The sequence below is a fragment of the Galleria mellonella genome, unplaced genomic scaffold, assembly GCF_026898425.1.
Source record: "Galleria mellonella isolate WM207_F2 unplaced genomic scaffold, CSIRO_AGI_GalMel_v1 utg173, whole genome shotgun sequence".
Lineage (NCBI taxonomy): Eukaryota > Metazoa > Arthropoda > Insecta > Lepidoptera > Pyralidae > Galleria > Galleria mellonella.
Window position 1 is genome coordinate 7,496,034 of NW_026442016.1, and position 12,334 is coordinate 7,508,367.

A 12,334-nucleotide genomic window follows, 5' to 3' on the forward strand; every position below is an offset into this window, starting at 1 on the left:
ACCGATACTGGTTTCATACCTACACATATTAAGCTATTCTGAGGAGTACATGTGCCAAATAGATATATGACATGATGGGTTTTTTATGTTTGATGTATGATTATTGCCCTGTAGTCATCTACATACCTACACATGGTGTATAAATGGGAAGGGTCCGTGTATATCAGTTTAAAACGGATCTGATAGATAATCTATGTGAAATTAAACGACTTTCTCCGAAGAACATAGTTCGAATAAATAATAACGAAATGAAATGTAATATAAATATATTATTTTAAATAATACTAGATAGAAATAGTTTTGAGATTTTTAAGAATCACAGTATGTTCTAGTTATTTTTAGCTGTCGTTTTATATGGAAGTTAAGTTTGAAAGTACATTAACAAATAAATAGCATTATAATTCGTACAAATTTATATCTTCCTAAAGTGCTCGATTTTTTTTAATAATTAGGCCTTTATAGCCGTATTCTGTAGATTATATCCATAGTCATAAAATTTTTATAAACCAATAAAATCATGTGTACCTACAAATATACCTTCGTTAAACACGATAGAACGAAATAAGGGTAGGGTCATCTATCAACTACCTTTAAAATACTCATCAAACGAGTTCGTTAAAACATCTCACGGTCATTATATTAATGTATACGCATAATATAAAGGATATAAAATATATTATTACATAATATAGACCATATGGTCTGTTAGGAAATTCCAATTGTGATTTAATAATGAAATGTATGTATAATCTTATGTCCCATAAATTTAAAGAGGATAGACGACTATATCTCATTAAAGAGAATTTGCTTTAATATATAGATAATTAAATTCAACAATGTGGAATTATTAGTGTTGGAATAACCAGATTTGTCAATTAGTATGCTCACCGTGTCGATCGTTGCCATATTTGTTAGGCACGTCAGATGGAAAGTGCAAGCTATTGAATTAAGGTGCGGTATATACCTATTATTTGTTGCTAAGCCGATTTTCGTCGGTCTCTAATTATTTGTGTTAAGTGAAGATAATAAAACTAAAATTTTATTATTAAACGTTATATATTTTAAACGGAGATCATATTATATACGTATTATAATATTAGTGATCTGCCCCAACTTCGTACAGGTAGATAGATAGACAGTTAAATTAGTATTTTATGTTAGCTGTAATAGCTTTTTTTTAAATTTTGGGTTATATTTTTATTATCTCTCTGATAATATAGCTTTATATGTGAAAGAATTTTTAAAATCGGTTCAGTAGTTTCTGTGCCTATCCATTACAAAATATATACATATATCAAATGTAATCTTTTTATAATATTGGTATTATAATAAATGTAGGTGTCTACCAGGTTATCCGTATAATGTAATTGATTGTTTTTAATTTCAAAAGTTTCATATTACTCAGCGAGCTATTATGGAGAGGGCAATGCTCCAGGTTTCTTTGCGTGACGAAATCCAAAATGAGGATGTCCGCAAAAGAACTAAAGTGACCGACTAGTAGCCCGAAGGATATACAAGCTGAAGTGAAAATGGGCTGGTTACATAGTTCGAAGAACCGACAACCGATTGAAAAGAAAGGTTCTTGAGTGGCGACCTCATATGGGCAAATGTAGTGTAGGACCATCCCCTACTAGATGAAGTGATGACTTTAAATGCATTACATAGAGTTAGCGGATGCAGGTGACTTAAAACCGTTCCTTATATTGCATTGTATACGTATAAAAGTTTTTTAAAAATTTTATTTTACAATTATTCAGGTAAATCAATTTTATCCCCTTCAAAGCCTATGTTCTTGTGCAGAGGACAGATAATGGCTTTTTTTATCTCATTTATGAGGAGATAACAAGAATGAAATCGTCACCGTAATGGAATTTTTACTCAAAAACTCACGGACAACAAGAGAAATATATAACGCCCCTCTCGCGCCAATTCTGGACGAACTCGTGCCACACGAGCTTTGAGGCGTCTGAGCACATCGACGTAGAATTTTCCATCAACTGTCTGGCCTGGAGGGACGAATTCTTGATGGACAATCCCCCGAACATCGAAAAAAACAATCAACATTGTCTTGACCTATTTAGTTAATTCTTTTTTGTTGTGTTTGTTATTGTCGGTCAGACCAGACAAGCATTGTTCATATGAAAGGACTCCTCTTTCTCGCATTCCAGAACACTTTTAAAATTTAAAATTTAAGAAGAAAGATTGAGGAGATGATCTAAAATTGCTAAAATATATTTTTTTTAGTATTTAGTTAATTCTTTTTTGTTGTGTTTGTTATTGTCAGGAGAAGGTTCTTATGAAAGGAAATGGTTGAAAAATTTAAAATTTAAGAAGAAAGATTTGATCTAATTTTTTCATTTATATATATATATATATATATATATATATATATATATATATATATATATATATTGCGATGGAGTAATATGTAGGTACTATCCGTTCGTTACTGTAATTACCGATTTATTGCATATCTTATAGAGATATTATTTTAAATTTTAGTGATACGTACTGTGAAGAACAGCTGGATGTTTGCATACGATAATGGTAAATGGTTGCCGCCGCGTAAAATCTAGGTTAAGATCACGCCATTGAAGACGTTATTCATTGAAACCATTCAGAGCTCGTTCTCACTTTCAAGAATGAGATGATTATGATTATACTGATTGCAAACTTTCTTTTAATTAAAAAAGTCTGTATCGAAATATAATATATAATATAACGATTATATCTATATAAATATACTCATTCATTTGTATTTGTTTGTGTTAATGTGAGTTTTGTGTGGCGGCGGAGTAAGAATAAAATATATTATCGTTTCTTTTCATTTCTGTCATAAGAGGCGACTAAGAAATCAAAGTACAATAGTAAATGGGAAGTCCAAGATATGGGAAAATAGAATAGAACACTACAACAAGCTGTCTGGTCAGCATGAGAAATGAAGATTGTATACTCTTTTGATGGAAAACACTCGTATATTAGATACCATATGGACAGTCTTGAGACTGTTTATTAGAGAAATTATTATTACACTGCAAAAATGTACTTGCTTGTCGTTAACTACTTCAAACTTCTCAAATATATCACTTGAGCTCAACAGCGACCTGCTTTACATTAAAGAACTTAAAAATCGTTGATTTTTGCATTTCTATTAGTAAATGGCGTAAGCCTATATAGTCTTTAGCAATATTTGTTCAAGCCTTAAGCTATCCACATAAGTGACTATTTATTGACTAATATTGACAAGAGTGGGTAATCTACACTCGTGTTCGCCGTATTATATTTCGATCAGCTATTCTAAGGAAAGTGTTCTTTAGATTGACCCGCTTATTGATATATTGAGTGTTATAGGAAGTTTAACAATTACATATAACAATGGTTAATTTAGGATATTAATTTTAACATCAACTGTAATGTAAATATTCCTATTTAAATAAAGTAACAGAATGTAGAGTTCATTAAAAACATTCGTGTCGTTGCATCTATAAAACAGTATTTTTATAGGTCATTAAGTCAAAGTCAGGTCGTTGCCCCTAAGTCAAGAAAAAAATAAACACAATCTGTGGGAAGTAGTCCGTGTCATCCACGGCTTCACCGGCTTATCATTTCTTATTACAGGCGTCGTGGTTAGCTCTTGTATAGCAATACTATTCCTTTCACTCGCTATGTAAACGAGTGAGATGGTGTTAGTAGTATCTGTGCTTACGATATATACGTAGTAGCTGTCGTGAGTACCGGATGGTGCCGGGGAGTGTCAAACGCGCCTCACATACCTCTAAGAGACCGAAAGCTGAACGGGACGACCCTCGGTGAAAGTGCCTCACTTGATATCGTTTCCTTTTTATTTTTGGTGTTTATATACATTAATATCTATAAATATATTCACCTAACAATCGAATAGTTATAATGTAAAAAAGTTATAAAATACTAGTTTTGTATAAATGATTTAAGTCATAGTATATCAAATAAGGCCAATTATAAGCTTTCCTTATTTATTTTGTGTGTAGAGCAATATTCCGTTCGATTTATGAATGTTTCGCTGTGAGTCAGCATTCTGTATCATGTTTCATTAGTTTTTTGTATTATTTCGTAGTCGATTTTAGTACCCGCTTTTGGAGATGTCTAACGAAAGTAAACTTACCATTGTAATATGAAAATGTGTGAAGAAGCTGACAACCTGACAATCAGATGTAACTGTTGTACTCTGTACTCTACGTACATGTTGTACGCAGAGTTACATCTGATTGTCAGGCATACGACATGTAAACAAAAGTCGAGCACGAATAACACTTTAGACACGATCATTATGTAATATTCCCCTCTTTCATTGAATATATTTGTTATACCTGTTATAGCTATTAGATTGGTCAAGGTGGTTTTCGTAACCATTACCACAGCACCACGACCATTTCGGTGTTTAATGTTTCATCTTATCCTAATGTTTTACATTACTAAGGTCAGAACTCAAAAATAAAGTAATTCATATACCTCAACTAATTATTCTACGAATTAATTATGAGTTGTGAACTAAGAATAATACGGTTATACATTTTCGTGTGAATTAACATAACAAGAATCGAAATAGTAAACTTATCCTATGAATATTATACGCGAATAAATGAATAAAGACTATAAACTATTTGAAAAATCTATTGACCCGGAATTAGTGAATGCCTTATTTATACGTGTAAGTAAGCTGTACGCGTCTCTTTTCGGCCTCGAAGGTAAATTGAACGTTTGTGACATCTTCCAGCAATTTGTTCCTCAATTTAATACGTTTTGTGAATTAATAACGTAGTTAATGTAGATAAAACGTTCTTGTTTCTTAAAGCTGACTAGCGCCTGTGAGGTTAGAGTTCAGCATCGTGCAATTTCAGGGCGATTTGAGTTTGACCTTTGACAGAAATTTGTAATTGGCATGAATATACCCATGTAATTCTACATACTCGTAGTACTCACATAGTACGACCATGATCGAATTGTGATCATATTCTTTTTCACTATCTAATTTGCTACATCTGTGTGTTTAATATTACAATTATTTATTGACATTTTCACGTATAGGTGTTGGCAAATTCCTGGAGTTAGTGATCCAATAGCCTATATTTGTGTTGTTGGGCACACAATATTACTTGTATTTATTTTATAGTCATGTCGGTACGAATTCCATATACGTTTGTGTACAAATACGAGTACTATAGTGAGAATAGACTGTGTTTGTTTAAATTCGACGTTTTATGGCCGTGTTACCGTGCGCGAATATAGATCTATTTACCAATATGTTACGTAATTATGTGCTTAAATATAACAAAATTTACACATATCTACATACGGCATTGTTAAACAACTTTGCTCTAGGCAAACATCCTGCAGGATAATCCTGTGTAGTAATACTAATATTTGTCATGCTTATTCAGATATTCATTGATACTCGGTTATTGACCTTCAAGTATGACATGGCACCCAAATATGCGTGCTCTATAAAGCATTGATTCCATAGCCTCCAGCGACAATAGGCTACCTTATCCAAGATGCAAAAACGTCAGCAACGAATTGCGGATTCTTATCGTATATGCGACCATTGTTCAGAATATGTCGCGTTCCTTATTGTTCAACCGTCTTCACAACGCGTTGAAATAGCGATTTTAAATGAAGAGCGTACGCGTTAAGAATCATTATTTGTATACTAATGGAAATAGATGCATGTACAAGTAATAAATAGATACAGGTAACCAAATAATGACAGTAGTGAGCATTCAAATGAGGATTACAAAGAGACGCACGGGAAGATAAATATAGACGTAATTATGTTCGACCTGGTTACAAAGAATTTGTTCAGTGTAATCATAACTCTTGGATAAGATACGTTTCCTATTTTTAATTGGTTGGAAAAAATATTAAATCACTTGATTTATTTTATGTTTTTATATTTTTTATAATATCGGTCTTTCTTATATAAATTTTCATCAAAGTGATTTTTGACAGAGGATGGATTTGTACAAAAGTTATTCTCTTGGGGACTTTTGTCCTACTCCTATTTTTGTGGCCAAGCAGCTGTGTTTAAATGGCTATGTTATGATTTGAATGTTATCCTTAGTCTTTAGGAATAGCAACCGTAGCCCATTGTCACAGTACATTGTATGAAACCCATAGTGGTTCTATTTGTCTATATTATAGGCGATGATTCCCATCTAGTAAGCTGTTAGCTTGTTTGCTATTCCAGGTTGCATAAAAAATTGCTATTGAGGCATAAGTGAATTTTGTAATATAGAAATTTTGCAACTTGAATTTTGTCACTTGATTTTATTACATGCCAATACCCGGTTACTTTCTCGGCAAACTCATGAGTTTGTGTTAGACTTATGTAATTGGAAATTAGCATGAATCATTTTATTTCGACTCTTTTATATTTTGAACCTTATAGAACTAACCATTGTAATAGCACACATGGATATCCGTATTTGTATTGATATTTGGAATTTGCAGTTACATAACCAAACCAAACCAAACTGTTATTGCGTTTATTAACAATAATTAACAGTTTCTGCCTTTATTACATTATGTAGATAAGAACAATATCGCTTTAAGCAACAGTAAACTGACTATTATAGCTTATTGAGCAATCAAATCCGGTGGGATGCCTTGTAGAATTCACAGTGAAACTTGATTGTATACAAGGACGTATAAATTTATTTATGTTTATCTTATAAGTCAAAGTATGAGTTAGAGAATATATTAACAGTATCATATCAAATAATAATATATCTACGTCTTAAATGTTCAGAGAAGTTTATAGGAAAATTGTCACTGCCACTCGACAGACTTGGTTCTGCTTCTACTCCTCTCTATTTTGAAGCGGATATGCTTTTAATTTTTATAACGCGATATTTTTGCCAATTCATAATCGATTTAGATATTTTGCGACTGTTTTTATCTCCTTTTAGTCTCCATTTTATTTTTGTGATAATTGAAGCAGTCGTTTAAATTGCGGAAGACTGATTATTGCGAAGCAATATCTACTATACATAATTCTGCGTTCTACATTCAAATATATCTAATGTGTCTACGAAATATCTCGTCATTTACATATAGTCAATTAATTATATTATTATTGTAGTTGCTGTTTATATTTTTTTTAATCAACACTTACTTTTTTTGTGCGCTTTGTTCTTTAAATTTATAATAATATTTAATATTTTTGTTGACTTTACTGTAAACAATCGAAGATTATAGGTATCGACATTGGAAGGACATGTGAGAGGCAACACCGCGGGCGGTACGCAATGGTAGCTTTCACCGTAGCGGGAGCAAGCTGGGGCGCGGGGAGGCTCAGGCGGTACTCGCGTCATCTATCAATACCGGCAATATATCAAATTACACGTCACAGATTTCTGAAGTGGGGTCAACGAACTACCTTTATAGGTTTCCTGTTACTCTACAATTTCATTTATTTTCTGATATGTATACAATTTTTGTTTTGATGATTTTTTCCCAAATGTATGCTCGTGTGGTGGCGTAGTAAGAATATAGTGTTACCAACCCTATTTGTCTCCAGGGTGTCTTCTTTTAAATTTTTTGCAATATATAATTTAAATCTATAATGTGGCTCTTCTTTTATGTATCGAAAAACTTAAAATACTGTATTGCATTCGCTCTGTGCTATAATTTTCTTTTTATATTTCATAGACGATTAATTGTATGCATTCATTGTTCTACTTTAATCAATTGTAAATGTGAAAATAATTTTTGTTTAATTATGCATGTTAGTAGTAAATTAAGATTTAAAAATTAGGACCGAACTTAAAGTAATAACAATAAACCGTTTAACCTTTAAAGGGTAAATGAATTATTGTTATGAGGGTTATAAAAGTATAATTTTACTGTAATCGTGACCAAAGTTGCTTCTTCACACACTGTTATTTTATTTTATTGAGGCGCCGTGCAGTCTACAAATGTGATTGCAGAAACAAATTATTCTATTCCAAGCGTTAAAAACTTGATCGGCTTATTATCTAGGCAGCTTGGTACTGCTACTGGTTTGATGCAATCAGATTGTTATATTTGAAAAACAATAATGATTTAAAACAATTGCAAATGTGTTATAAATTGTAATAATGTCTCATATGAATGATGTAATTTGGATATTGAATTCATATGAAACATTGAACTTATGTTACATCATTTTATTAAAATAATCTTCATGCATCCTGCATTAACATTAAATTTATTTTTATAATGTGATTTCGTGGTGAGTTTAATATCTAAGTCCACGTTGGAAATCGTCAGTTGCGAACATTCGCTATTTGTATTTAGTTAAAACTTACATCATCTGGCTGAAGACAAATGTAGCTTTGAATGAAATTCAAACAGTGATTTTGCTTTCTAGGAACTATTATAAAAACAGTCAGGTAAGAAATATTTACGTGATTTGAAATTACGTAAATATTTTTTACCTGATTGTTTTTATGTAACTATTTGTGTTAAATGTGGTGTCAGACAATGAGTGCTTTTTAATACTACTTACCACTACATTGTTTGACACCAGGGTTCGCATATGAATATGTATATTTAACCGCAGTTCAATAGTAAAATCGTAAACCAATTTTTATTGTATTCATAGTTGCGTGTAATAATCGAATAGGCATTTTAACTCGTTTAATGCAAGCCAATTAAAAATGATTTTCTCGTGAGTAGGTAATCGATAAGTACAAAAATAATGGGTGTTTCGTGTTTGCACGGTTGCTTTCAACGCCGTTTCTTAATATGTATATCGTACTTTGGGCAGTTTACGGTGACAAGTTCCCTTTCAATTTTATTTTTTAATAATTACTTTATCTTTTTAAGATTCTGTGAGCAACAATTGAAACGAAATTCTCTCAAATATTTTGGACGAAACAATAAAATGTTGTTATTAATTGTATTTTTTACCTTTAAACTTTTAAATATATGTCAAGAAAACGTTGATATAACTAACTTTATTTGATTGAGAAATATTAATTTTTAAATATTATTATAAAATATATTGTATATATTTATTTGGTTTCATAAGTAAGATATGACAGTGAGACTTAGTCCTCAGGAATGGCAACGCATAAGGGATGTTATGGGCGATACAGTATACTCTGTTATGTCCATTGTACTGTTCCTGTCTATAGGCGACGGTTACCACTTTCCATTAGGTGGGTCGTCAGCTTGTTTATCATTCTAAGTTGCATAAAAATAACTTTAACTCTTTACTATGCCACCGAAACAGAGTTATATATTAATACCAAATTTATAATAATTTAAATTTCTTTTTTTTTAATTGGTATATTTATTTATTTATTCCTTTCATTGCACCAGAACATAAAAAAATATTACAATGACAATTAGAAAATTCAAGTGAAATACAGTAGCATTAAGTACAGATTAAAATATGTACGTAGAGGTATATTATGTATTATATTGGTATGTATATGCATATTAATTTTTATCCAAATTATATCAAAGCAAATTTCGTAAACGGAACACTAATTTCACTATCATACATATTATAATATGAACTTATATTATTTTATAGTATAAATTCTTAATTTAGATATTTCTTTTAGTGCTCACTAGTCTCCTGTCTTTGCCCATATAAATTCATTATTTCCCGTTTCTTGGAAAATTTGGGAAATACCGTTATGTTGTTTCTCAGTTAGAGTTTTAATATGCTCTTAACTCTTCATTAAAGAAGTTGTGATCTTGTTTGTGAAAAAGTTGTTATGTTTCCACACATTTGGTTAAAAAATAATATCAAAATCGTAATCGTCGTCAATCTTTACACAATAAATATAATAACAATAACACATAATGAATTCAAAAAAAATTAAATGTAACTTATTCTGTGTAAATTACATAAAAAAATACCCGGATAAATATCAAATGAATATAATGGGGTTTCCATGAAAAAAAAAAAAAACTGTAGTTTCAAATAAAATTAAATATACTGAATGTGTTATAAGGTGTTAATAGGGATATTAAAAAGCAGAAATAAGTTATTTGATTTATATGCGTAAATAAATAAGATTTCATGGTATATTTACTAATTATGGAAAAATCATTTTAAACCCTTCACAAAATTCGTAAAATTACCAAGATGGAACTGAAATTGTGAAAGATTTTATAATAATAAGGAACTATTCGAAAGGTGATTGAAAACCGTTAAAAAAAAGATGTAATGTCTGTTATAGGATAGAAGAATATATTAATATCAAAATGCTTGACCGAAGAAATTAATATAGATAATATTTTAATAAGTAAGACAAAAATTACTGATTATTAAATTATTGTCTGGCGATTTACATTATGAAACCATGTCCGGTTTCTAACGAAAGCCGGTTTTTATGTTTTGTATATGCATCGTGGTATGTAAAGACATGTTTTATGGCTTCTCCAAACAAGAAATATTGTGGTAAAAATCTACTTTTAAAATATTATAGTATTCGCAAAACCTCATTAAATAAGACGTTTAAACTTGTTATATTTCACGTCTATTCCACGTGGTTATTATTCGTATGTGAATGAGTCAATTGCTATAGTACTGGTATTATCAAATCATATTTAACTCATTTCCTTTTTTTATTAGTATTTTAAACAGTTATTTGAATAATTTCGTGATTAGAAATCAGTATGTATAATTGTTAATTTTAAGTATGTAATTATGTCAGAGTTTGTGTACTCACACATACCTTTGTGTGTTGTTTTAAGAATCTAATTTTACTTTTTTGAAAAAGGTGCATCATAATCAGTTTTATATTGGAGATATCTAAGATGACCCGTATGATTTTTATTTTAAATCATCTGTAACTCATCGCTTAGTCTGCGTGGGTTAGAATGAGAGTGTCAATTCAAGCAAAATTAAATTATAAATTGTTATTAATAGACGTATGCAGTTTTAGTACGTGTAAGATCTTTTAGTGCGCGTTGATGTCTTTTATATCGTAGCGATAATGTCTACACTGCGCATGCACTAGTTCGAGTGATTTGCATACATAAGGAAGTAATTGCCATTGTAACCACATGCATTATTATAGCTATTTAAAATATACTGTAGGCATTTTTTTTTAACAATTGTCGTAATTCTGATAGTTTGTGTTTTTCACACAGAGTATAATAATATTATTTTTAATAATTATGTTCAGATTTATATTTGTGTATGATATGTATTTGTTTTATCACAGCATTTGACTATGTTGTTAAAATCATAATAATTGGTACAGAACCTTTAAGCATTCTTTATAAACGCATTTTATTAATTTATTTAAATTATTTAAATAAATTTTGAACCTTGATAAATCAAACTACAAGGTCAAGTTAAATAGTACCGTTTTGTTTAATATTTTTTTTTTATATTTATGTTCACATAGTGTGGAAAAGAATATATATAAGTATATTATTTATTATATATAATGTGGATTACATACTCTACATCTGTAATAATTTATAGTAATATAGATACAATATTATTTTTATATAGACATTTTATGTAAATATCTGTATTATGATTTTGGATTTTCGTCCTGTACTTTTTGCCTTGACGTCACATAGGTTGTTTTAACTAGTCTGGTAAGGTGTATCGGGTACATATATTCATCAACAATTTCCAGCATAGAGTTCCCAACCACAACTTATATAGGTATAATATAGACGTGAGACAAGTTTTAGTCTTTTAGTTTGGTTTATCTTTGCACCTACTTGTATAGGAACACTTTTAAGGTCGTAGAGTTTAATGTTAATGTCCTCCAGGAGTCAGCTTGCTTGCAGGTAGTATCTTAGCTAGTTATTAAATATAATTATAATGTATAAAAATCACGTTTCTCGAATTCCACAAGCGCATGACCGGTTTATGTAATAGATGTACCGGTACCTAATATTTAATGATAGTAACATTGAGGTTAATAAGTGGGTTTCGATCGGATTTTGAACCTTGATATTTTGTAGGCGACGTCAAGTAACATTACGCACATTTACGTTTCCTTAATTTATTTTAATAAATGAATGAAAGCCGGTGAACTATTACTTTCTATTGACGATGACGTTTGTCATTGTATGACCGAGTGTTTCGTCGAAAGCAAAATTCGTCCAACACTTTCCTCCAATGACCCACCACTGTGGCGTGTATTTGATAAAGTGTGAATTTAAAACTGGTTATAACTGTACTGTAGCAAGGTGCGCAGACGCGGGAGATGTGGGTCAAACGCGCCCGGCTTCACAAGCTTGCGATAAAGCCCCAAAACACACTTAACGTCGATAAAATAGTTTACTAATACTTAGTAGTAAAATTTATAAATTAATATAGATCAAATAAACC

At 30.7% G+C, this 12,334-nt stretch overlaps 1 protein-coding gene across 1 annotated transcript in view; it reads left to right on the forward strand.

Moving 5' to 3' along the window:
• The window catches only part of LOC113515495 (all trans-polyprenyl-diphosphate synthase PDSS1), a 62,298-nt gene that overhangs the window by 35,413 nt on the left and 14,551 nt on the right, over positions 1–12,334 (forward strand). The gene's annotated exons all lie outside the window — the stretch shown is intronic.